At 50.0% G+C, this 23816-nt stretch overlaps 1 protein-coding gene across 6 annotated transcripts in view; it reads left to right on the top strand.

Annotated features, from left to right (window-relative positions):
- Ppfia1 (PPFI scaffold protein A1) overlaps nt 1-23816 on the top strand; it is an 89045-nt gene that overhangs the window by 5721 nt on the left and 59508 nt on the right. The window lies entirely within an intron of this gene.

Raw genomic sequence — 23816 nt, forward strand, 5'->3', positions numbered from 1 at the left:
ATATGCAGGACATTTGTCATTTTAACTTATAGGGCTTTTCACTGTATCCCTGGGTGTGATCATATATGGCAAAAAGTCAAATTAGGAAAAACTATTATTATCGTCTCAAAATATCTCAAAATACATTTAATGAAATACAAACATACTTTTGTGTGACAAAAGCCCTTTACCAAAAGGATGAATATGTTATTTCCCAACATAATGAAGGATGTGAAATCCAAGACAGGAGCTTTCTCATTTAGCAGGGCATGGTGGCGTATGCCTGTAATCTCAGTGGCTTTGGGCCTCTGAGCAGAAAGAAATAGGTGAGATTAAGTTTAATAATATATTTTATTTAGCTCTCAAATCCTGTCATTTCCACGTTGTCAACATTAAGCACAGGCATTTTGTGCTACCTCTTTAAACCTGGCGTGTACTGTGTGTCTGTCGTGCAGCTTCAGGTGGAGCAGCTGTTTAGTGCGTGTGTGGCTGCGCACAGGCAGCATGGTCACACCGACTTTCTTGTGTATTCATTCTGTTAGTTACCGAGAGATGTATTACTGTGATGGTGGAGCTGACTATTTCTCCTCTTAGCTCTTCGTTACTATGTGTCTTAAGATTGTTCTGGGTACAAACTCAGAACTTTGATCCCCTTGGTAGAGGCAGCATGGTCATCATGAGGAGTTCCCTGTCCCTGGCACTGTCCAGCGTTTGCCACATCAGCTTTCTTCTCTGGGTGTTTGCCTGTGATCTTGTAAGTAAGGTGTGCCCCTGTGAACTGTGGGTGGGTGGTGTCGTGGTCATTCTGATGATCTTTGTCTTTTAATTAGAGTCTGCTTCACTTAAATATAAGTGGTGAGCCCCACAGCCCCAGGCATCGACACCGTCGTGCCCCTGGTTTCCTGTCTTGGTCCTCGCCTTCCTGTAGAAGCTCCAGGTGTTTTACAGCTGGTCTTCCCTGTTGGGTGGGGTGCCGTGCACTCTTGCCTAGGTAACGGTATGCTCTGGATTGAAGCTCACCTTCGCCTTCCCTCCTCCCTCCTTAGGCACTGCAGTCAGTCTCCCACACCTTAGTGTCCCGCAGCTGAGCTTTAGATGTGTTTTGGCACTGTCAGGTGGTTCCTTGCTCCTCACAGTTGGCAGGTGACGTCTGCGGGGACTGCCTCTTCCCCCGAAGGAGGACCTTCATGTTTCTCAGTCCCATCTGTTGTTGCCTGAGTGGGTTCTTTTTTATGCATTTTCCTCGTTGTTGTTTGAGTTCCTCTCTGGGTGTCCCCGCTCTGGCTCCCATCCTGGCTCCTTGCTGTCCTTGTGGGCTTGAGCGTGCTCCTAGGGTTGTCCCAGTTAGGTAGAGCCTCCCTCCCTGGCTTTTAGCATTTTCTTCCTGGAAACGTTTTGACCATGGACTGTGGACACTTCCTACTCGTGTTTTGGCTCTGCTGGTCTGAGGGTGTTTTTCTCTGTGTTCCCCGGGCTTTTACCCTGTCCAGGGTGCTTCCTGCGCTCCTTCCCATATGTCTAGCCTTTTCTCATACTTCTGTTTAGACACATTTTTGGTGACCTTTCTTCCTGCTAGCCGATCCTCTCTTCAGCTGGGTCCAGTCTGTCCAATTTAGCCCTAGATTGAGTTTTTAAATTCAGTTCTAGAATTTTGGTGCTTGTCTTTTAGTTCTCTAGTGAAACATTTCCTTTTGTCCATATAATTTTGAACATTCATAGTTTGTACCTGATAACTCTGATATTCAGTGCACCGCTGGGCCTGTGTCTAGTTTTTTCCCCAGTCCTATTTGTTGATACATACCTTTTGTATGCTGCCTTCCTCCTGTCACCTGAAGCCCTGGAGTAGGGACAGAAGACCCCAGTTCAGGCTGGGACTGAGCCTTGTGAGGCTGGGATTCAGGTTCTGTGAGCCGCAGCCTCAGCTGTCTGCACCCCATTACCTCCAGATCTCTGAGACCCTGGGGCATTGCCCCGTGGGCCTCCTGCTGGGGGTGCTGAAGCCCAGTTCTCATCTCCCTGGCCTCATGAGACACCTGGAAGCCTGCTTCCCTGCCAGGTTCCCATAGGATGGGGCCCGTTTTCTCCGTCTGTCTTCCCCTGGAGTCCTCTAGCTTTGGCTGTCAGCCTGTGCTCCAGTTTTTGTCGTCCAGCTCCTTGAGGTCATCCCGCGCTCTCTTAGCCAGTGCTTCCTAAGGCTGTCTGCTGTTTTCTTCCCAGCTTATTGTTGTGCTGCCCCATGCCCTGAGTGTGGGCTCAGCCATAGTAGGCTTCCCTTTGGTGTAGACACAGTAGGCTGCCTAGGGAACGTACGCTTTGGATTGAAGCTTACCTTCGCCCCTCTGGTTTGTGGCTGCCTGTCCAGCAGACTTAGCAAGTGCATTCAGCTTTTCTACTCCTTGGTGGGTTGACACACCACCAGCTGGCTACCCAGCGCGCTCTCCACCTGCAGCCGTCTGTGAAGGTCCCAATAAATCTGTCAATCATCGCCATGCCATATGGGAGCAGTGCCAACCCGTGCTTGGCACTCATTGTTCAGTTTCTAATCATAATCCTCACTTACCCCATCGAAGGACTGTCACCAGGGGGCCCAGCGCAGGTCCTTGGCTCCCCCGCTCCTTGGTTGTCCCCTGTGTGGGATGTCCCGACCTGTTCCCCTGCCCCGCCCGCCCAGGAGAGGGATGCAACAGCAACTTGCCAGTGTGCAGAGGGAGAGCTAGGGACCTAGACAGGTTGCCTTGTGCTCTCCTGTGAGTCAGTCACTTGTGGAGTTTTCTTAAAAAATTACTCCTTTTAGGTTTTGCTCCAATTTCAATTTGAAGTTTCAGCTGTATTGTTTTTATTTTTTGTAGTTGTAGGTGGACATAGTGCCTTTTTTTTTTTTTTTTTTAAAGGCGGTGTTGAGGATCGAACCCATGCTAGGCAAGCGCTCTACCACTGAGCCATAGCCCCAGCCCTCAGCTGTATTTTCAAATGTAGATCTTATTTTAAAGTCTAGTGCAGTGGCTTTATGGTCTTTTTGAAAGTAACAAATGAGATTTTTTTTTTTTTTTTTTTTTTAAAGAACTCTCGCTTGGAGATTCCAATATATAAAAACAAGGAAAGACGATCTGTTCAGGCTCTGTTGTAGATGGGGCCCATCTGGGTCTCTCACAGCGTCTGCTCATCCTCGAGACAGGAGTCCACAATTCACAACTGTAAGGAATAAAAATAAAGAGGAGTCTACTACGTCAGTTGTGTCCACCGTCCTAGTGGTAGTGGGGGTGTGCTGATGGCAGTGTGGAGTGTGCTGGGCAGGCTGGAAAGGCATGCAGGCAGAGCCTGCTGAGAGGTGCTGTCCCAAACTAGACTAGCACTCTGGGGGGACCCCAACAAGCACTGCACAAGCGGGCAGGAGTGAGGACTCTCTGGCAAAGCGCAGTGGGAGGCCAGGGAAGGTGCTGGTAGTGCTTGGAGGTGTTGGGCTGCCCAGCTGGGGCAAGGGTGCTCCCCAGCACTCCGCAGTGGTGCTCCCACAGTGAAGACTCATCTGCCCCAAATGTGGGGAGCAGTTCTGGTGTGAAGAGCCAGAAGCGCTTCACAAGCATGCCTGCAATTCAGAGTTGGCTGCAGCACTTTTTCATAGTTTAATCCTCAAGTGCTGTTGTCACTTGCCACACTAGATTAGTGAATAATGTGGGGAGAATCAGGTAAAGGTAGCTTACTCTATTATTGACTCTTCCCTGAAGGTGGATAGTGATGACCACCGTGGGTCAGAGGGTGCCCTGCAATGTGCTTGACTACTGGCTTTCAAGACGTAGTTGGCAAAACCCCTCTGAGAATGTCATGCTTCTTGCCACGGTGTTGGGTTTATGAAACAATTAAGTACACCTTTTGAAATACTACTGGCCATTTACATCCTTGTTTTTTGCACATACTCAGCTTGCCATCATTTACGTGGTGGCCCTGCACCTCTGCTGGTCAGCAGAGAGACAGAGTTGTCCATTCTTTGTCTAGCCCTGTGTGCGTGTGACTGTTACAGGCTGCCAGAGAAGTGGTGGTGGCAGAGAGGACCCTGCCCTCAGCGGGCTCTCACAGCCCACACCTGTCTCAAGACGTGTGCAAACTTGGGACAGCCTGACAGGAGGAGATGGCTAGAGGATGGATGATGTTGGCTGTGTGGGTGACAGGCCGTTCTGAGGGGTTGCTTGCCACTAAGCTGCACCCACAGCTCTTTTCATTTTGTTTTGAAATAGACTTAACAAAGTTGCCCAGGCTGGCCTGGAACTTGCCATTCTCCTGCCTCAGTCACTGGAATTATGGGTGTGTGCCACTGTACCCGGCTTCCCCCAGCCCTCTTATTTTTTGTTTTGAGAGAAGGTCTCACTGGCTTGTTCAACTTTTGATCCTCCTGTCCTAGCCTCCTGAATAGCTGAGATTGCAGGCGTGCACCCCCACACCTGGCCGGAGGGATTCGCTTTCAAGTTGAGATCTTGGGACCAGGAAGAGCAGGGTATGGGCATAGGCTGCAGGCAAGGAGGAACTTACCTGATTCAGGTCCTGGGAATGGAGCCATTGTTCTTGGCCTGGACAGAAGGTAAGCTTGCAGGGGGAGGTAGGATCAGACAGTTTCCAGGGCAAGGCCTTGTCTGCTTTCTTTCCGAAACCTGAAGGCTTCCTTCCTTTGTGCTTCATGGGAGGTTGAGAACAATGGGCAGGGACGAGTTTTGTGTGGATGTGGCTGAGGGTGGAGGCACAGGATTGGAAGCCGCTTTAGGAGAGAGCTGTCTCCCTGCGAGCTGAGCTGCACTGGCCGTGCTGTGGGCGAACATCTGGACTCCTGAGCATCACTGACCCCGAGGCACAGAGTTGCACGCCCTTCTGTGTGCCATGCACGTAAATGCATGGTATTTTTTAAAGATATAATTTATTTATTTTGTGGTACTGGGGATTGAACCTAGAGACACTCTATTACTGAGCTACATCTTCAGCCCCCACCCTCTTTTTTTTTTTTTTAATTTTGAGACAAGAAAAATGTTGCTGAATTGCCCAGGCTGGCCTTAAATTTGTAATCCTCCTGCCTCAGCCTCCTCAGTGGTTGCAATTATAGGTGTATACCACCATGCCTGACAATGTATAGCATTTTGATGTGATAGACATAATGTTTATGTGTATGTGAGTGAGTGATTATGCATATAATCATATTCTAGTGTTTTACTGAGGCCTGTTTTGTTTCAGGAACGAGGTGCTGAATATTCAATAGGTAATAAGGGTGACATAGCCCACATATTTTAGTAGTTGTGTAAAGAGGTGGAAGAAAGAAAGAGCCTGTTCAGTTTGGTTTGAGCAGGAAAAGTGTAGGGCTCATGCAGCTGCGGGAACCCTTGCCACCATCTGTGTGTGTGTGTGGGGGGGCAGAATTTAGGCAGGTGGCTATCCACTCTCCCCTACTTGCATAGCTCTAGCTCCCCACTTCTGGACTTGTTTGGGTAGCCTCTAGACTCCTTAAATTCAACACGACCAGATCTGTGTTTCCCTCAGATCTGTCCCTGCTCCTGTGCTATTTCTTGCCTGGTCAGGAAGGCCAGAATTTGGGGGACAGCTGTACCAACTCCATCCTACCCATCTCCAGGTCCTATGGTATGGACTTTGCCATCTCTCTGATCTCTTCAAGAGACCCCTGGTGTGATCTGGGCCCTGGTGTCTTGGTATCTTCATCCAATGACCTTGGGTAGCTTCTAAATGGAGGTATCTAAAATGCAAATGTGCCCTTTCTCCACTTAAAGTGCTTGTCTCCATTTCCCTGAGGCTGTACCCCAGTCTCCTGGAGTGGTGTACTGCATCTCTCTGACTTTGTCCTGGACTGGCCTCTGCCAGCTCTCCCGATGATCAGGGTGGTGCCTTCACCATAGGTACCTCATGTCTTACAGCTGGCTTCTGTGCCAACACACTGCTCTCTTAGGCTAGGCTTCTTCGTCCTATTTTCTGCTTTTTAGCTCTTCCTGTTAGCTACTGCTAAGTAATTTGGCAAAGTCCTTGTGAAGAACCAGTTTTGCCCTGTCTAGAGGTCCTCAGAAGTGCTCCTGATCTGGCTGGGGTGTGACTCAGTGGTGGAGCCCTTGCCCAGCATGCACAAGGCCCAGGGTTCCATCCCCAGTACTAAAGAACCAAACAAGCTCAGATTTTAACACAGAAGCTTGACTTCTGCTAAGGAAAGAGTTCTTACCTGGAGTACTTTGAACTGTTCCTGCCTCGAATGTGAAATGTCCCTGGTCCCTTTCAGGATCCTGTTCCAGGGTCAGCGTCTTCAGGTTCCTGTTGGCAGGCTGGAAAGAGTAATTTACGGGAAGAGCCATCCTGATTATTTCTCACTTGAGTTCATTTAGTTAGCATCTCTTCGTCCTTTATTTTGTATATATATTTCTTTTATTATCCTGACCGTCTTGATTTCTAATTACATTAACATCATTTTCTTTATCCTATGGTGTCTGTAAAGTGGTTTCAACATTTTAATACCTTGTTTTTATAATCACCTTTTGAATGAAGCTTTTGGATTTCTTAGCAATTCTTTTGGTCCTTAGAATAAATGCATCTTAAGAATACACAGTTAGGGCTAGGGATGTGGCTCAAGTGGTAGCGCGCTTGCCTGGCATGCGTGCGGCCCGGGTTTGATTCTCAGCACCACGTACAAACAAAGATGTTGTGTCTGCCAATAACTAAAAAAATAAATATTTAAAAAAAAAGGATATTCTCTCTCTCTCTCTCTCTCTCTCTCTCTCCCCCCCCCCCCTCACTCCCTCTTTAAAAAAAAAAAAAAAAGAATACACAGTTAGAGGGGTTGTGGTTGTGGCTCAGAGGTCGAGTGCTTACCTACTGTGTGTGCAGTGTGGGTTCTATCCTTAGCACCACATATAAATAAAAATAAATAAATAAAGGTATTGTGTCCAACTACAACCAAAAAAAAAAAAAAATTTAAAAATACAGTTAGAATAATGGGGTTTAAAGCAGTTTGATGTAATAAAATAATTATCAATTTGGTATATATATTTAGGTTTGTTTGTTCCTGTTTATTTTTGAGTCTCATCGTGTTGCCCACGCTTAAGCAGTCCTCTGCCTCAGCCTCCCAAGTAGCCAGGGCTGTAGGTATGTGCCACCAAGCCCAGCTTGTTTCTGTTTATATTTATTTTTATTTTTTTTGGGGGGGGTACTGAGGATTGAACTCAGGGACACTCAACCACTGAGCCACATTGCCAGTCCTATTTTGTATTTTATTTAGAGACTGGGTCTCACTGAGTTCCTAGCGCCTCACTTTTACTGAGGCTGGCTTTGAACTCGTGATCCTTCTGTCTCAGCCTCCCAAGCCACTGGGATTACAGGCATGTGCCATCATGCCTGGCTGAGTTTTTTCTTTTTCAAATATACATCACACCAGGCAGAACTGAGTAAATATGTGTGCTGAGAAGTCTTTCCAGCCCTGTCCCAGCACCCACTGGAACTGTGGGTCCCGGTTTCAATGGAGTAGTCCTGTTTGTATGTGTTGTCCAGGAGCAGCTGGTGATAATACCCCTTCCCTCTCAGCTAATGCTAATTCAGAAATGCGGACAGAATGTTTCCACTGTGTAGATTTTTCCCTGTAGCTAACAGTGAGGACTCACTGGGTTCTGCGGGCTTGTGGAAGGCGGCTGTCTTGGCAGGGGAGATCCATCCCAGAGTTCAGATTCTTGCTTTTCACAGAGTCTCATTCTTATTCAGAGGAGGAAATTTCATTTTGCTCCAAAAATAAATTTGGGAGCTTGAGGCATATCCTGCGTTTCCAAGTTTTTCTGCTTTGCTAGTGGGCTAATTATCCCTCCTGCCTGCAGAGTTCTGAGTCTTTGCCAGGACTTATGAAAAAACTGATTTAGTGTAGCGGCATTCTGACACTGGTGACTCTTATAAAAAAAAGTCGAAGCTCTGCTTGGGATGAGTCAGTATTTCTGAGCAGCTGAAGGTGCTCATAGGGAGCCAGGGCCCTTTCTCTGTCTACCTCAGAAATGGCTTTTGCCCAGTTGGAGCCTAAAATGCCATGGAGATGTGGCAAGACTTCATTGTTTAGAGTAGTCAGAGCATGGATTCGAAAAATCTGTGTGGTATTTCTTATGCACATTAAACTAGCTGGGTGTGGTGGCACACACCTGTTAACTTAGCGAGACCCTGAATCAAAATAAAATTTATAACAGGTTGTGGACAGCTCAGTGCTAAAGCGTCCCTGGGTTCAGTCCCCAGGACTGTAAAATAAAAGGGACTTGGTTTGTGACTAAATGTGAAGTCTAGCTGGCGCCCAGAGGTTAAAGAGGTCTGTGTAGAATTTTGCTCTGCTGTGTTACGCTGGCTCCTCGCCTCTTCTAGAGACGCTGGCTCCATGGGCTCCCGCTGCAGGGAGGCTGGAGGCTGGCTTTCCATTCTTCATGCTGTTTGAAGGCATGCCGCCCCCACCGTGTCCCCATCCTTTCTGTCTTTAAGATGCAGTCCGCCACCCTTGCCTCCCAAGATCCCCATCCCCTGGTCGCTGTGGAGAGCGCTGGTGATAGGAGGGGTGGAGTTTGTACTGGAAGCCAGCGGGATTCACGGGCCAGCTTTCCCGTGTCACTTCTGTCATTTCACCTCATCTCTGAGCTCTTGGTCTTCTCATTACTGATTGAAGGATGATAACTATTGGTTTTTACATAGTAAATGTTCCTTGAATGTTTGCCATGAGTTAGGCACTGTCCAGGGCGTGGTTTGTGGGTGATTGGGAGAGATTATGAGGTGAAGGTTAACAGTGATGCGTTCAGGTCTCTATGGAAGTGGTCTCATTGACGCCTCATGGAAGGACTCCTTAAAACAGGGCGACATCAGTATCGTTCACCAAGGCAGAGGTCTGGGCACTTACTCAGCGTCTGGCAGGTACTGAGTAGTGGAGTCTTCTTGGGGCACGGCAGTACCCCTCAGGTGCTGGTTCCAGAGCAGAGGCTCCTTGTTTCCTAGCCTGCTGCCTCTCTGCCTCTCCGCCTCTCCATACAGTGGCAGGAGTTTCCTCTGCTCCGGGGACAGGGGCCTCTGGCTAAGCAGGCACCTTCCCACGAAGCCGGGCATTGTTGGGTCCCCAGTCCTGAGCATAGTGCCTGGCACATAGCGCCTGGCGAGGCACTGTGGAAGGATGGACTGTTGCAGTGTCCAAGGCTGGTTTCTTTAATACCCAGAACCTTTAGCAAGCACCTGTTCTTAGATGTCTTGTCTAGTTCTGTTTCTAGCTCTTCTGCTTGATTTAATCCAAATTTCTGCTTTTTCTTTCTTGCTTGCTTTTCCCAGAAGCCTTTTCCCAGTGCAGAATAAGGGGACTTGGTGTGTTGTGCACTGGCCATTCATCAAGTGTGGATCACTGTGGTTTTGTTTCTGGTCGGTCGGCTCTTGGCTCATCCTAAAATTAAAATTTGTAACCTGCAACCCTGACAGTATGTTTAAGATAACAACATTACATAAATCAAAGAAGAAACAGATGAAAGTAGAGGTGACACTTGGGAATGGGACAGATCAGCCAACCCTGATTTGCCTGTGGCGATGGTCAGAGCCTCTCCCTGGTTTCCTGCTGCTGTCCTGCACAGACTGCAGAGCCATGTGTAGAGGCCTGTGGCCTGGTGCTGGAAGGTAGACGAGGCTCTGGCTGTCACAGTTAACCTCTTGGGGCCTGGGGTACTTCGCAGAGTAAGGGAGTGGATAGGCCCTGCCGCTTAAAGCTGTTTGGAATTAGCCATCTCTGAGGGGTCTTAAAGCAGCCAGCACAGCTGGCCCAGAGCCTCTTGGACTGCTGCTGTACCCCGGCCCTTGAAGGGGTGCTAGGAGGACATTTAAAAGCCCAGGACCTAAGTGATCTTGGACAGTGCTTCTGATTTTGTGCTTGGGGGGATGATCTGGAGTCCTGAACACTCTTTTCTGCAAGTTACAGAAAGGCCAGCATTGAATTCCAGAATTCTGCAGAAGATCTGAGCTGGTGGCTGGAAAAGGTTGGTGAAGGTGGCATGGGAGGGACACTGGGAATGAAATCCAGCCTGAGGGTGCTGAGGTCTGTCCTCTATGGCATGTTCTTGCTGGAGTGGTGTGTCCTTGTCATTTGGTTACTGACAGTGGGATTTGGTGCCCTTGAATGAGGGTGTAGTTCCTACATATCTAGTGTAGGAGGAATGGAAGTTTATGAGAAGGACTGAGAGTCAGAAGGGCAGTTGGAAGACTTTTCTTCTTGGTGTTGGTCTCTGTGGTGTCTGGGGAATGGCTGGTTAGTGCAGAGTAGCTGTGAAGGTGTGCCTCGGGGCAAAGGCCCTGAGTCTGGGTTGCCCCCTCCACTCACCTCTCACCAGGAGACCTGCCTCAGGAGTTGTGGGGAAGACTTGTGGGGAAGACGGGTGAGATTGCCTCCAGGAGGCCCTCTGCAAGGGGCCTATGTGTCACAGGTGTGGCCATTTTGGTGTCCCCACTTGAGCTAGGGAATGGAGGGTGGGGATGGGGAAGAATGCTTCTCCTGTGATTCCAAAGCTGATCATGACCAATGGAAGAGAAAAGGAGAAAAATGGGGGGAAGTGCGAACACCATGGAAGTGCCTGCAGTGCAGCTGCTCCAGGAGCTGGGTCCACAGTCTCAGGTGTTGTCTGAGGGTGCATTCATACTGTCTGCTCAGAGTGGACGAAGGTCTTGGCTGTAAAAGTGTAAGTCGTGAGGAAAGCACTTCACACTGCCTGTGGGATCTGTGGGAAGCAAGTTCCAAAGGATTTCAGTGGCTCCCAGTGTCTCTGGGAAGCTGGGAGAGCCAGGCTTGGGGGCCACAGGCCCCCATCATGCTGAGCAGGTTTGGGGAAGCTGCTTGATCTGGAAACTGCTGTGGGCTAGGGCCACTTTCACCCCTCAGTCAGTGCTGAGGGTGATTGGCAGATGCAGGCAAGGCTGGGAGGACAAGTGCCGTGGCTGCCCTGCAGGCCACTTGCTGTGCTTCAGGGCTAGACCGCTGGCTGTGGGCGGGGCTCAGGTGGTGGGAATAGAGGACCTAGCACAGCTGTAGTTTTCCACAGGCCCATGGCCCTGAATGAATCCAGGTCGGCCTGGATCCCCGTGGTGGGTAGCACTGCTGCTTCCTGCCGGTGATGGGCCTCGTCACTCCCCCCCCCCCCCCCCCCCGCCAGTTCTCCCCTAGAAACCCTATTAGCTGTTTGGATTTCCTTTCTTCTTTCTTTTTAAAAAATATTTATTTTTAGTTGTTGTTGGGCACAATACCCTTATTTTATTTATTTTTATATGGTGCTGAGGATTGAGCCCAGGGCCTCACATGTGCTAGGCAAGAACTCTACCATTGAGCCACAACTCCCGCCCTGGATTTCCTTTCGTCCATCAACTTTCTGTTGATCTTTGGCCCATCTCGAGGAGAAGAGTAGGAGAAATGTCAAAACAAGAAATGTGTGTGAGTCTTATGGGTGCCTCACAGTCAGTAAGAGGTAGAAAGGCCCTTAGAATAATGGTTTAAAATTGGAAGTATGTATATTCCAGGGTTATTTTCTTGTACAAAACTTAGAAATGCTTGTTCCAGATGTTGTTTAGTGATGAATTAAGAGGTGACTCGAGGCCGGGCACGGTGGTGCACACCTGTAATCCTAGCGGCTCAGGAGGCCGAGGCAGGAGGATCACAAGTTCAAAGCCAGCCTTAGCGATTTACCAAGGCCCCAAGCAACTCACTGAGACTCTGTCTCTAATAAAATACAAATTACGGATGGAGATGTGGTTCAGTGGTTGAGTACCCCGAGTTCAATCCTTGGCACACCCCCTGCAAAAAAAGAGAGGTGATTGGAAAGTGCGCTCTTCTGCTGGACTTTGGTGTGTTTGTGTGTCGCAGGTGCCTGCTGTGCTGCTTCTCTTCGTGCCCCGCAGCATTTCTGCTGTTTGTGGAGATTGCAGAGCGCCAGATGCTGCGGGGAGCGGGCTTTCCCACAGTGCACCTGCTGCACACCATGGGGGCCTGAGCACTGCTGCTGCTACACGACGGCAGCACAGGTACTGTGATGGCCACTGTGAGGGTCACTTGGTGTCTCCTGGTAGAAGGCATGTGTCTTGTGCTTGACACACAACCTGTGGTGCTTCCGTTAGAAGTCTATCTCTAAGAGCCTGTTGGGTGTGTCGCTGTGCCACTGTAGGAAGAGATGTGGATATATGCAGTACTAAGTCAAAGTCACTCTGAAAACTATCGGCAGTGTGTTGGCAGGTGTCTAATACTGTTGTCCTTTCTTCTCTCAACACTTAATTTTACTATTGCCAGTCTGTTTAAATAAACACCGTCCCACTCTAGACTCCAGAGTGGGACGGTGGCGGTCCGTTGGTGCCCTCCTTCGCGGCTCCCTGGTGTACTCTGCTGCTGGATGTACTTGGAGGCTTTCTCCACATTAAGAAAACTCTGGGGAGAGACCCGAGGGAGAAGCAGCACTTGCTCTTTGGAGGTGTGTGGACTGGGGTTGGGGTGTACCTGTGGTGGAGTGTTTGCCTCGCATGCAAGGTCCTGGTTCCGTCCCGTACCACAAAAGAGCAAACAGAGCCCACATGTTCAGGCAGTCATCTTCATGTGAATAGAGCAGCGTGACTAAGAAGGCCCGTGAAGTCGTTGCCACGCTTGCCTCGCTCCTGTGGTCCTTACCCTGCAGCTCCTTCCCTCTTGTCGGTGGTGTAGCTGCCTCTCTGTCTTCAGCCCCTTTTGAGCCTGGCCCCACATTCTGTAGTGTCTTCCAGATCTCGCCATGCACATGTCCCGCTGTGCCTCCCTCCTTTGTGGTGCTCACCTTCCCCCTGGGCCAGCCCCTTCCTCCCCGCCTCCCTCCAGCCATGGTGTGCATTCTCAGTACCACCTGCACCCCGCACCCGGGTGTCCTTTGTGTCCTGGCCTCCTTCCACCATCTGCACACCTCAGACTGCCCCAGCTTGACCTCTTCCGTTGCCTGGAGAGCTGTGCTTCCGTGCTGCTGGAGGCAGGAAGGCTGGAACCCCATTCTACAAAGAGAAAATCCCCAATGAAGGACCTTCAGTGAGTTTTGTACGTAGACTGATTTGTTCGGAGAGACTTGCTTGTTAAAGTAGAGGGGAAAGCGGTGTGTGGTGAAGGCTCTCTGGTCACACTGCATTGCAGAGCCGTGGAAGTTGAAGGAGACTAGTGCAGTAGCATTAGCTGCCACCTGTGATGTGATACTGCCTGACTCCTATACCCACACACTGTGGGGACCCTTGAGCTGGGCTGGGTTCTTTGCCAGGGCACAGAGTTTGAACAGCCATGGAAAAGTTCCTTTTCCCTAGGGAGCATAGAGTCCAAGTAAACTCAGAAGGGTGCCATAAAATGTTGGCAGTTACGGCTCCTGTGGACAGAGTTCATGTCTGCCTGGGGAGGACCTGGCGGGGTCTTCCTGACTGGAAGGGCCATAGTCTTCCCGAGGATGGGGTGGTGAGACTCAGTCTGTGAGGTGAGACCTGCATGCAGGAGGTCATGGTGTGGGCAGCAGTGGGGAAAGGACCTCAGCTGGAGGAGCAGGTGAGGGCTAGCTCCCTGGAAGGGCTGCTGCCCTGGAAGCAGTGGGAGGAAGAGGGTTTTAGACCAAGGGCTGTGAGCTCACAGGAGTGCAGTCACCAGGGGCTGGAGGGGCCTCCGAGAACCTTCTGTGGGAGGATGGCTGGGGAGGGCAGCATGGGGCAGGGAAGCGGGCGTGTCCAGACTCTTCCTTGGTTGACAATAAACCTTTTCTTTTTATCATTTCCACCAATCAGTTGTGTTGTTTTCGGGTAGGCGGGCAGCATCACTCTTGTTATGAAAACTGCATGAGAGACTGAAAAGCCTTTTCGCGGGTGGCTATATTTATTCCATTCAGCCCCAGCTGTGTGCTCTGAACACTGGAGTGCCTGTGTTTCTTTGACATGTCAGCAGAGCATTAGGAAGTTGCTGTCACTGGAGCACAGGTGCTTGGGAACCACTCGCTCTGGGCCTTTCCGTTTTCTAAGCTGTGGAGCCCATGAGGACGTCCCTGACATGCCTTTCAGTTACAGCTTCATGCCTAGACCTTTGATTCATTCCGGAATAAATGCTTGTCAAGTTAGATAGCTTCCTTGACTCCATGCTTCCAGAACCACCAGAGATTACAAGAAAAGTGACCACCCAGTCCCCCTCGCCTTGTGTGCTAAGGCTTGAGTTTTCAGTTCGGGTCTTCCTGGCTTGTTGAGGACTGTCCAGCAGCCTCCACCAGTTATTGAGACCCGGGGGTGGGGCTGGGGGGGGGGCTGCACTGTGGCTCTAGAGCCTCGTGGGAGATCATGGGGGAGACCCTGTTGTGTGTTGAGTGCTGTCTTCAGTGGCCCCTGCCGGGGACACGTGGTCATATATGATTCTGTCAGCAGGCACTCATGAAGTGCATGGGTGCCAAGTCATGTCTTCAGAACCTCTTCTGGGCACAGGCACTTGATGAACAGCCTTGAGAAGGGTCAGACTATACTACAGCTGGGCATTTCTGACCTAATATTTTGCAGGTTGCTTAATCATTTGCAGAAGAAATAATTGTGGCTTCCTTTGCAGATTTGAAAAGTGCAAACTGAGCTGGGTACAGTGGTGCACACCTGTAATCCCAGCTACTCTGGGGGCTGGATAATACAATCTCAAATTTGAGAAGTTAGCAGCTTAGGGAGACCCCATCTCAAAAAAAAAAGGGGGGGGGCTGGGGATGTAGCTCAGTGGTCGAGCATATCTGGGTACCAAAATGGGGAAAGGGAAAAAGAAAAGAAAACTGAAGCTGGAACTGAATTAGAGAAATCCTGTGTGTACCCGAAGACTTTTTTCTAGAGCTTTTCTAACCTGTAAACTGTAAGGCAGTTCCTGAGTGGTGCCAGTATGATATTGTGATATAAGCTGGCAAGTGGTGCACACCTGTAATCCTAGTGACTTGGGAGGCTGAGGCTGGAGGATTGCAAGTTCAAGGCCAGCTTGGACAACTTAGTGAGACCATGCCTCAAAAAAGAAAAAAGAAAGAAAGAAAAGAAAAAAAAAATTAAAAGGACTGCGGATAGGGATGTTGCTCAGTGCTAGAGCAATCCATGAGTTCTATTTCTAGTACTGCCCTACTGCCCCCCATATATATATATATATATATATATATATATATATATATATTTTTTTTTTTTTTTTTTTTTTTAAGGGACTCTGCCCTGGCCTACAGCTCCCCAAATCCTCCTAAAACTCTCCAGAGTGGCCAGAGTGTCTTTTCTATGAGTTGACTGGTGTCTGAGGGTCCCTAGATAGGTTGAGGAAGGGATGGTCATCAAAAATTCCAGGGCAGAATTAGAAGGTTGGGAGTTTCAGTCCTAGCTCCCAGGCTCCAGGGAGGGAAAGGCGGTCATAGGCTGAGTTGGTCACTAGTGTCCGGTGACACCCACATAATGAAACCTCCATTAAACTCTAAAAGACAGTCTTGGAGGAGCTTCCGGACCACTGGACACCAGAGAGGCCAACTCAGTACGCCTTCCCAGGCACCCTGTCCTGCACTTTTCCGACTTCATGTGTCCCTCGTGTTGTCCTTGATGATGAATGGGCTCTGAGCTCTGAGAGCCACTTAGCAAACGGATTAGATCCATGAATGAGGCGTGGGAACCTGTTTCACAGCTGTTTAGTTAGAGGCACAGGCCACAACCTGGAGCAACAGTTGGCTCCTGCCTGAGGGTGGGGCAGTATTGTGGGACTGAGTCCGCACCTGGGGGGCCCAGCACTACCTCCAGGTTGGGTTAGAGGAGGCTGCTGGAGAGATGCGCTGTGCCAGAATGGTGTGGGGAGTGGGGCGGCCAGCACGGCCTCATTCCACCAGAGCAGGGTGCCTACCTGAGGGCCTGCCCCGCTCTCAGGGTGGCTCAGCCCCCAGTTATGAGGAGCTGCAGGTGCTGGCACCTCCTGAGTTCCCATGCCTTGCTGCATGCTTCGAGTGTCCCCTGCTGCCAGCATCACAAGACACAGCCACCAGGTAGGACATGGCAGCAGTGTTGAGGCCTGGTGTCCTGCAGGCAGAGCAGATGGTTCCCTTTCAAGGTGAGGATGTGGTGACGGTACCAGCGATGGTGTCACAGGATGCCCAGATGGCTCACCAAAAGGTGCTGTTGACACAGCAAAGAGGAGAAAACAGTGTAAGGATTTCTCCGAGGTGTTTTAGATGCATGGAGTAGGCGCTTGCCTGGCACGCCAGGGCCCCTGGGCTCCATCCCCAGCACCCCTGCCCCCACACAGGGTGACACACACAGTGAGTTAGTACGCTACTGGGACAGAGAGCTCCGTCTGCCGACCAGCCTGCCTGTTTTTCTTGCTCAGCATTCAAGGCAGAGTCTGAGTCAGTGTGACCGTGCAAGCTGTGTCCTGCATTTATTTATTTATTTTACACAAATGGAGCACGGCTTTTCATCTCTGGTTGTACACGATGCAGAGTCACTATTCATGCAGGCACACACATACGTAGGGTAATAATGTTTGCCTCATTCCACCCTCTTTCCCACCCCATCCCCTCCTCTTCAAGCCGCATTTCTAAATGTACATATTAAAGTGGCCAAAAAGTGTTTTTTTTTTTTTTTTTTTTTCTTTTTTGGTGTGGGGGAATGCACTCAGGGGTACTCGATCACTGAGCCACATCCCCAGCCCTATTTTGTATTTTTTAATTGAGAGACAGGGTTGCTTAGCGCACTGAGTTGCTTAGTTCCTCACCATCGCTGAGAGGGTGGCTTTGAACTCTCGATCTTCCTGTCTTAGCCTCCCGACCCACTGGGATTATAGGCGTGTGCCACCACACCCAGCTCCAAAAAGCTTTTTTGGTAGTTGTTTTCATAAGAAAGTAAGAGAATTGCTTCTTACTCAAAATTGTTTTGTATGTGGACTTAGGTAGTATATATGTGATGTTTAAATAAAAGTAGTTGTAATATCAAGCTAACCATTCATAGGTTTATGGTTATTTTTACTGTTGTATGATAAGATAATAAATCTCCCTTTTTGCCACAGGAAGATTTAAAAAGGCAAAAATTTTAAATGGAGATAAATTGTGTGGACATTTGAATGAAATAACAAATAAATTTTATGTTTAAAAAGTAATAAGGCAATCCTGGTGTGGTCACACATGCCTGTAATCCCAATGGCTCAGGAGGCTGGGGCAGGAGGATTGTGGGTTTGAAGCCAGCCTAGCAAGTTAGTGGGGGCCTAAGCAACCTAGTGAGACCTTGTCTCAAAATAAAAAAAAAAATTAAAAAGCCTGAGGATGTGGCTCAGTGGTTAAGTGCCCCTGATTTCAAGCCTGTGTACCAAAAAAAAAAAAAAAAAATGTAATAAGGCACAGTACTGCGGGGCTGTCAAAATGGCCTTGAGGCTGAGCTGGTGGAAAACCATTTTAATCATCCATGGGGAAATGCTGACCTTTCAAAATAAAAATTTAAAAACTTTTGTACCATAAATTAAAAATGTTTGGGGAAATGATGAAAACAGTAAAACTATATTCATTTAGTGCAGTGTAATTTATATCATTAGGCACATTGACAATTCAAAGTACCCAACCCTTTGAGCCAACAGCTCTCTTTCTCTAGGTATACCCCTTAGAGAATCCAGGCCTCATTTTATAGTATTTTAAAATGTGTTCTTTGTTATCATGAAATGACGTTCATTTAAGAAGCCTACCCAAACACATGATTTTAGAAAACCAATACCGTGCCCTAATTGCAACATAAAATAAACAAAAGGAGACTGGTCCAGAGTGACATGCATATCACATCAGTGTTCGGCACAGCCATACTCGAAGGCACCAGGCAGATGTTTCTACCTCCTGGGAGTGAGTGCTTAGGACTATGAGGTGGTGGTCAGAGCCATCAGAGAGAGCCATGGGAACAAAGCAAGGTGGCTTCCCTGTGGACAGGAGTGGGTTTAAGTGCCAGCAGGCCGGGATGTGGTCAACGAGAAGTCTGTGACCATGTGTGCTGTGGACCATCCCTGGAGGAGCCTTTTGAGGTGGACAGAGGTGTTGGTAGCACCTTAGGGTGTTCTAGAGACCCCTGAGCCTTACACTTTGAAATAGTTAAGACGGTGATGCTTTGTCTTTATGAACATTTTAAATAATAGAAACAGTATGGCTATTATAAGTTTGAGGAATGCGAATGATGCAGACTTCAAGTACTCGCATTAAATATTCACATCCATGTTGCACTTCCTGTGAAGTAACGCAGCTCCCCCAAGAGTGAAACACGGAGATGTCCAGCAGGCTGCAATGCGGGGCCACAAGCTGGTGGCTCTAAGCTGTGCATGGCTGCCCCTGGCAGTGCCACTTTAGCGGTCACATCAGGCATCTGACGGAAGCTTTTGGGCAGGCCCAGAGCAGGGCTGTGGGAGTGGGAACCCCGCCCTCTTTGATTGTTGGGCCAGAAGCCCCTCAGCTCACCCTTGAAAACACCCAGGGCTCTTAAAAACTTTTTTCTGCTCCAAATGAAAATTCAGTTTTTGACGGTAAATTCAAGCTGCTTTTGGCCTCAGTGGACTCCTCAGCATGTAGACAAGACTGAACCAGCTCTAGAAGGTAGCCCAGGCCTGGGGCCGGGTGTGGGTGGCCATCCTCCCACAGGTGCAGGAGAGTCTGGTGCACAGGCGCTCAGAGGCGCTGGGTTCCTTCACCCTTGGGAGCAGGAGCACCCAGAAAAACAGGCCATTCTGGGAAGACTTGCTTAGCCAAGATGGGTCAGGGTGAGGGTCGGTTGGAAGTCCAGAGAGTGGCCTCTAGACTACGAGGGATGGGTGCGTGGGTTGTGTGTTGGAATGTGTTTATTTAAAGAAAATGCTGCTGTGAACAGTGGAATTAACACTTGAAGGTTAAAGTGACTTCATCCTAGCAGTATGGCAGAAATCACCAGCATGTCCCAGCCGGTGAGCCACCAGGCTCTGGGAGAGCTAGTGGGACTCCTGCTGTCGTGCCTTCCAGCATACCACCTTTCAGTTCCACATCTGTGACTTCTCCCTTTGACACTTGGCAGAGTGAGGTACTGAGGTCATAGAAGTCATTTGTTTCCAAACATGCAAGGATGGTGACTTAACCTGGGGAGCTTTGAGAACGTACGCATTTCCAGAAAGGTTGGTTGAGGAGGGTGAGGCTGGGGCTTGCATCTGCACCCACTTGGTGCAGCCCGTGCTGGGCGTGGCCATGCCCTGCCACCTGTGAACCTGAGTGCCCAGATTGAGGTTTTGCTTGCCTCCTAGACAGTGTTCTTCCTTGGGAGCGCACGTTTCTTGCTGCCATTGCTGTCTCTTGGCACACATTGGCTGGGTACACCCTTGTCAGGCACTTTCCTGTAGACCTGGGCTTCTGCTGTCAGGAGCCCCCATCTAGCGGGGAAGGCGGCTCCCTGCAGCCAGTGAAGGCTAGACTGCTGCTGGGGGCGGGGGCTGCATGAGCGCCTAGCAGGGAGGCTGCAGACTGGGGAGCTGGAGATTTGTGGGTGCACGTCAGTGGGAGTGACCGTGTGTGCAAAGGCAGCAGAGGAACACAAACTGGGTGTCCTTGACAGGTGTGCTGAGTGTGAGGCCCAGTGATGAGAGAGAGGCGGGGCCAGCATCCAGGGGTGCCTGCTTGAGTGCTGCTCTGACGTGCACTGGGGGCTCTGTGTGTCCCCTCTGTCCCTCTTCGGGGTGCATTTGGTGAGCTGGTCTGTGCAGGTGCTCCACAGGTGTGTGCTCTTCTCATTGGTGTCGGGGGCCTCGGGCTTGACCGTGAGGGCAGTGGGAAGTTCCTGAAGGATTCTGAGCAGGAAGTCACAGAGTATGGTTTGTTTCAAATGGTGTAGAGGACAGATTGTCGGGAAGCAGGATGGAGGCCGGGTGAGTAGGCAGCTCTGTGGTGGGCTGAGGAGCTACGGAGGCTGGTGGAGCAGGGGCAGGGCCATGGGAAACACGTGGTCCCCACTCGTGGGGTAGGATCAGCAGTCCCCAACTGTGGTTGCTGGGAGAAGGAGGAGGCAGTGTGCCCCTTGGGCGCCTGACCCATACAGTGGGTTCGGACAGTCCGTGGTGAGGCCTTAGGAGTTGGCACCAGGGTTGGAGTGAGCAATGAGCTGAGGTAGGGAGAGTGTTTGGGGCCCCTATAAGAACTGTAGCTGGGCATGGTGTCCATGCCTGTAATCCCAGCAGCTTGGGAGGCTGAGGAAGGAGGATCATGAGTTCAAAACTAGTCTCAGCAACGGCGAGACACTAAGTAACTCAGTGAGACCCTGTCTCTAAAAAATACAAAATAGTGCTGGGGATGTGGCTCAGTGGTCCAGTGCCCCTGAGAGTTCAATCCCCGGTTTAAAAAAAAAAAAAACGAGACCTGAGCTGTGGGGTGAATAATACCCTGGAGAAGCCCAAAGGCTCCTGTGTTCCATCAGGGCAGGAGCAGGAAACCACAGCTGCTGTTCCCTCTCAGGCCAGTTAGGGGAGACCAGAAACTGCCCTGTGGGTGTAGCAGAAGGGAGTGAGGTGGTTGTCAGTCATAGGTCCTGCAGCCAAGGCTGCAGTCAGACTACAGAAGTGGGCAAGGAAGCAAGGGAAAGACCTGAGGCCCCAGGGCTGAGAGTTGGGGGTATTTGTGAGCAAGTTATATGTCCATGTGGACAGTTCCTGAAGTTTTAGAAAGGAGGATGTGTAGTTACTGTTTTCACGTGTTTAGAAATTAAATAATAAAGGGTTACAAGTGATCTCCCAGCCCCTTCCCCAGCTGCAGTGTAGCAGTGTTAGCAGCTTGGCCTGCATTTTCTGTGTTTCATGTATGAATGTCGCAAAAATACACACAAGTGTGCATTTGCTTTTAACCAAAAGGGGCTGTGTGCAACACTGGGGTGTGCAGGGCTTTTACTCCATGTGTGTGAAAGTGTTGGTTGTGTGGAGTGAGTGTCTATTCACTCAGTAGAATGATAGCATGCCAGAATTTTCTCCTTTTTTTGTGGCTGAATAATATTTCAGGCAGTGATGTTTTCTTCCTGTTTGAGCGATTGAGTGACTAAAAGCAGTTGAAACTGAAATGGAATTACTACTGATGAGGAATAGATTAGAAATGTCCCATGTTGTGATCGTGGGAGAGAACGGGAGGAGCCAGGGTCCACAAGAGGAAGGGGGTGATGAGTCTCTGCTACCTCTTCCCATAGGAGCACCTGGAAGCCACCGGAAGTACAGGAGGGAAGGTTTTCACCTTTGGAGATAAATGTCACATGTCATCCATAGGACTTAACTAAAAAATTGGCCTGATTGTGGATTTGATCAATCATGTGGGGTTAATATAATCTGTACCCATTATCCAGATCTGAACCTTCCGGTCAGAAATACCCATAACAGATAAATACCAACATTTTTAAGCATTATTTGAAACCAGGTTCTCGAACCAGTTTTTGTAGTTAATGTTATTTTCTCTTGACCCCAGATGAATTCAAATGGAAATACAAATTTGGACTGCTCAGATTTAGATTTTTAAATGAAGAATCCTAGTGATTATTATGTCTGTTCAATTTAAGAAAATACTTGAAATTTTAATTCCAGAAAATATGAGTAAATATAGCATCACCTTAGACTAGTGGTCTGCTTGGCATACAGCATTGTTTTAGTTGACATTTTAAATTTAGATTCCTGTACAATAATAAAGTGGGTTGTTGGTTGCACATAGTTGAGGTTCATACCCATTTTTCCTGCAGTAATAATTTAAGCACAATGTGCAGAGGAACATTTTTGGAATCCTAAACTTTGGAATTTCCTGTTCAGTGTTTATCTCAACTCCTAAGTTAAAATTGCTTTGATGCATTTTTAGCTATTGAATTCTTTTGAGCAAAGAGAAAGGTTTTCCTTTGAGTGAAATGCTTGTCAGTGCTGTAATGTGTTTCCTACCATAGCCAGAGCAGTATACCCTGGAGTAGTCTCCACTGTTGAATCCAGTAGGTGAATGAAGACAGTTTGCTGGGGGCGTGCATGGTGAAGGGGGTGGGTGGGTCTCAGGAAAGTCCTCAGGAAACTTGAGGAAAGGGGCTCTCATCTGGGGATGAGAGACCCTGAGGAGCGGAGGGGGTGCCGTGGGGAAAAGGGGAGCCCATGCCTGTAGCCAGCATACCACCCACACCCAAGTGCTGACCCAGCTTCCAGGTCCTCCTGCTGTGCCTGGTCTGGGTGTTTTGTTTGAAGACAATGGTGTTTGTTCACAGTAGACTTTAGAACAGAGCTGATGCTCAGCCCTTCTGTGACCTGTGTTCCCGGGACCCTGCTACCTTGTGGCAGTGCCTCCCGTTCTTCTTGCCCACCCAAGTCCCAGTGCCTGTCGTGCCATCACAGCCCCGGTGCCCTCTGTGCTGCCTCCTGCCCCAGTGCCCAGGCCGGCAGTCCTGTCTTTCCCCAGGCCTCCTGCCCTCCCCGGGCAGTCTCAGGCCTCCTCTTCCTCCACCCCCTCCTCCAGGCCCAGGCCCAGGCCCAGGCCTGCGCCTGCGGCCCTCTGTTCTCTTAGGCAGCCCCTGTAAGCTCCCCATGCATCAGACCTGCGCTTCTTCCCTGCCTTCTTCCCTTGCTCTCTGTAGAGGCTGTGCTCCCAGAAAAGCTTGTCTTCTCCTCCAGGCCACTAGATGCCACTGCCTGCACCTTCTCAGAGCCACCACTCTGTCCTTTCCCCTCGCCCCTGGATTCTCATCCACATGCAGACATCTGCCTCATCTTCCCAAGGGTCTTTTTGGACCCCACATCTCCTGACACCCCCCTTTTGTCCTCTACTACCAAGGTTCGTGGGGGGACCTTCTGCCCGCATCTGTCCTTGCTCCTCCCTGTTCTCTCTTGCACTCAGTCCGGCCAGCATTTTGCCTCCCTGAGCTGAACTGCTGTTGTCGCACTGTTGTCCTCCACTTCAGCACCTTGCTGTCGGTGAGAGTTCAGATGGCTTGACGTGCCAGTGCTGTGCGTGACGGTGATCATCTCCTGGGACAATCCCAGTGAGGTTATAATGGCTTTTTATGTTAGCCTGTCCAGGCCTTGGCCCTGAATGTTGTCCACATCCGGTGCCTGGGTGATTGGCATGGAATGAATTTCATGCCGGCCTCCCTTAGCATAGCACCTCACTACAGGAACCCAGTGTGGGGATCGCAGTTTCTGTGTGGCCATGCTACTCGTGCTGCTCCATGTGTCTGGCAGGTGTCAGGTGGTGTGCTTGTTTTGAGAACTCTCTCCTAGTGGCTGTCCTGTTGCGGAGCTCAGGTCAGACCCCCTCCTTCCGTGGGACCTGCAGCTGTGTGCACACCCTTCCTCACCTCCCGTCCAGCTGCAGGCTGCTCCTGCATGAGAGCTCTGGCCGAGGCCTTGGTAGTCTGGCCCACTCCAGTTCAAGGCCCTCAGTGTATAGAGCAGGCAACTCCTGGTGCCCCCAAGGCCCCCAGCCTCCTGCCTGTGTCCAGGGCCTCACCAGCAAGCCCTCCCACCTGTCCCCACACCCTGCCCATGGCCCAGCAGCAGGGCTCTTCCTGCTTTCCTGAGGGAGGTTCTCACTGGCCAGGTGGCTGGTCCAGACTCGGCTCAGGGACCTGGCACCTCTCCCTCTGCGTGCCCTCCCCACAGGTACTTGCCAGCCTGTTGCCTGACCTGTAGAGTGCCCTCAGGAGTGGGCAGCCCAGTGGCTGGTGTAGGCTAGGTGTGACGCCTCCTTGAGTGAATCGTGGCTTCCTGCCAAGAAGGAGGTGGAACTCACGCTGTGACTGACAAACCTCGACTGTACACAGTAGTGACCAGGCAAGATTTAGAGGCGCAAACTGGCCATATGCCAGCCAGGCCCCAGGTAAGATGAAGACCC

Source organism: Callospermophilus lateralis, chromosome 2 (genome assembly GCF_048772815.1).
Source record: "Callospermophilus lateralis isolate mCalLat2 chromosome 2, mCalLat2.hap1, whole genome shotgun sequence".
Taxonomy (NCBI): domain Eukaryota; kingdom Metazoa; phylum Chordata; class Mammalia; order Rodentia; family Sciuridae; genus Callospermophilus; species Callospermophilus lateralis.